The sequence below is a fragment of the Nicrophorus vespilloides genome, unplaced genomic scaffold (assembly GCF_001412225.1).
Source record: "Nicrophorus vespilloides isolate i.1.1-1 unplaced genomic scaffold, Nicve_v1.0, whole genome shotgun sequence".
NCBI classification, from domain to species: Eukaryota; Metazoa; Arthropoda; class Insecta; order Coleoptera; family Silphidae; genus Nicrophorus; species Nicrophorus vespilloides.
Genome location: NW_017096767.1, coordinates 1 through 307, shown reverse-complemented (window position 1 = coordinate 307; position 307 = coordinate 1).

The window sequence follows — 307 nt, the reverse complement described above, 5'->3', positions numbered from 1 at the left end:
TTATCCTTTATAGATAAGACAGGATCCGCGACAATCGCATTATTTAAAACAAAAAATGAGTTAGTTAAATCTATAGCAATAATACTGACTAAATCAGTGGTTTCCAAACTTGATGTTACTACTCAAAAGTAATCATTTGGCGCCTCCCCAACCCCCTTAGTTGTCGAACTCCATTACAACTTTGAACGCGTATTACAGCAATAAGGATAAGAGCACAGGAATGTTTCTATATTTGCTGGATTCCCCAAACATTCAGCTTTCATATGCATATTTTGGATTCATTCTATCTATTATAGTTTTCGAGAAA